Below are 2,590 nucleotides of genomic sequence, written 5' to 3' on the forward strand. Positions count from 1 at the left end.
TTTGTTTGCTCTTGATTCTCCAGTTCTTATAGTTGTGATGTTAGGTTGTCAACTTGAGATCTTTCTAGGTTTTCAATGTAGACATTTAGTGCTGTAAATTTCCCTCTTAACACTGCTTTAGCTGCATCACAGATATTCTGGTACATTGTCTTTCTGTTCTTATTAGTTTCAAATAACTTCTTGATTGGTTCCTTAATTTCATTATTTACCCAGGAGTCATAGAGGAGCATGTTGTTCCATTTCCATGTAGTTGTGTGGTTTTGAGTGAGTTTCTTAATCTTGAGTTCTAATTTGATTGTGCTGTAGTCTGAGCTACTCTTGGTTATGATTTCACTTCTTTTGCATTTGCTGAGGAGTGTTTTACTTCCAATTATGTGACCAATTTTAGAGTGTCACGTGGTTATAAGAAGAATGCATATTCTGTTGTCTTTAGATAAAGAGTTCTGTAGTGATCTATCAGGTCCACTTGATCTAGAGTTGAGTTCAAGTCCTGAATATCTTTGTTAATTTTCTGCCTCAGTGATCTGTCTAATACTGTCAGTGGGGTGTTAAAGACTCCCACTATTATTGTCTTTGTTACTTTTCTGTCTCAGTGATCTGTCTAATGTTGTCAGTGGGGTGCTAAAGTGTCCCACTATTATTGTATGGGAGTCAAAGTCTCTTCGTGGGTCTCTAACAATTTGCTTTATGAATCTGGGTGCTCCTGTGTTAAGTGCATATATATTTAGGTTGGTTAGTTCTTCTTGTTGAATTGAACTCTTTACCATTATGTAATGCCCTTCTTTGTCTTTTGTGATCTTTGTTTGTTTAATGTCTGTTTTTTCAGGAACTAGGATTGCAACCCCATCTGTTTTCTGCTTTCCAATTGCCTGGTAAAATTTCCACCATCACGGCTTTATTTTGAGTCTATGTGTGTCTTTGCATGTGAGATGGGCCAATTCTTGAATACAATATATCGACGGGTCTTGACTCTTTATCCAGCTTGTCATTCTGTATCTTTTAATTGGGGCATTTAGCCCATTGATATTTAAGGTTAATCCTGTCATTATAATGCTGGCTGGTTATTTTGCAGATTTGTTTATGTAGTTAATTCATAATGTCACTGATCTCTGTACTTCAGTATGCTTTTTTAGTGGCTGGTAATGTTATTTTTCTTTCCATATTTAGTGCTTCCTTCAGGATCTCTTGCAACGCAGGCCTAGTGGAGATGAATTCCCTCAGCATTTGATTTTCTAAAAAGGATTTTATTTCTCCTTCATTTATGAAGCTTAGTTTACCCAGATATGAAACTCTAAGTTGGAAAATCTTTTCTTTAAGATTGTTCAATATGGCTGTCAATCTCTTCAGGCTTGTAGGGTTTCTGCTGAGAATTTTGCTTTTATTCTGATGGTCTTTCCTTTGTAGGTTTCCTAGCCTTTGTCTCTGGCTGCCTTTAACATTTTTTCTTTATTTTGACTTTGGAGAATCTGAAGATTATGTGTCTTGGGGTTGATCTTCTCATGGAGTATCTTACTTGGGTTCTCTGGATTTCCTGAGTTTGAATGTTGGCCTGTCTTGCTAGGTTGGGGGAATTCTCCTGGATAATATCCTGATGCATGTTTTCCAACTTGGTTCCTTTCTCCCCATCTCTTTAAGTTACCCCAATCAGTCGTAGGTTCGGTCTTTTTACATAATCCCATAATTCTCGGAGGTTTTGTTCATTTCTTTTTATTATTTTTTCCCTATTCTTGTCTGCCTGTCTTACTTCAGGAAGATAGTCTTCAAGCTCTGAGATTCTTTCCTCTGCTTAATCTAATCAGCTATTAATACTTGTGACTGCATTGTAAAGTTTTTGTGTTGTGTTTTTCATCTCCATCAGGCCATTCATGTTCCTCTCTAAATGAGCTAGTCTGGTTACAAGTTCATGTAATTTTTTTATCATGATTATTAGCTTCTTTGCATTGGGTTAGAATATGCTCCCATAGTTTAGTGAAGTTCATTATTACCCACCTTCTGAAGCCTACTCTGTCAATTCAGCCATCTCATCTCCAGATGAATTCTGTGCCCTTGCTGGAGAGGTGATGCAATCATTTGGAGAAGAAGACGCACCCTGGATTTTTGAGTTTTAGGATTTTTGTGTTGATTCTTTTTCATCTTCGTGGGCTTTATCTCCCTTTAGTCTTTGAGGTTGCTGCCCTTTGAATGGGGTTTTTGTTAATGTTGTCTTTCTTTTCTTTTCCTTCCTTCCTTCCTTCCTTTCTTTCTTCCTTCCTTCCTTTTCTTTTTTTTCTTTTTATTTTTCTTTTTTTCTGTCAGGCTCCTCTTCTGTAGGGTTGCTGCAGTTTGCTGTGGGTCCTTTCCAGACCCTAATCACCTGGGTCCTTCCTGCACCTGGAAGTATCACCTGTGGAGGCTACAAAACAGCAAAGACGGCAGCCTGCTCCTTCCTCTGGGAGCTCCATTCCAGAGGGGCACTGATCTGATACCGGCTGTAATGTTCCTGTAGGAGGTGTCTAGAGACCCCTCTTGGGAGGTCTCACCCAGTCAGGAGGAACACGATCAGGGACCCACCTAAAAAAGCAATCTGGCTGTCCCTTGGTGGAGCCGGTGT

This window comes from Pan paniscus, chromosome 12 (assembly GCF_029289425.2).
Source record: "Pan paniscus chromosome 12, NHGRI_mPanPan1-v2.0_pri, whole genome shotgun sequence".
Lineage (NCBI taxonomy): Eukaryota > Metazoa > Chordata > Mammalia > Primates > Hominidae > Pan > Pan paniscus.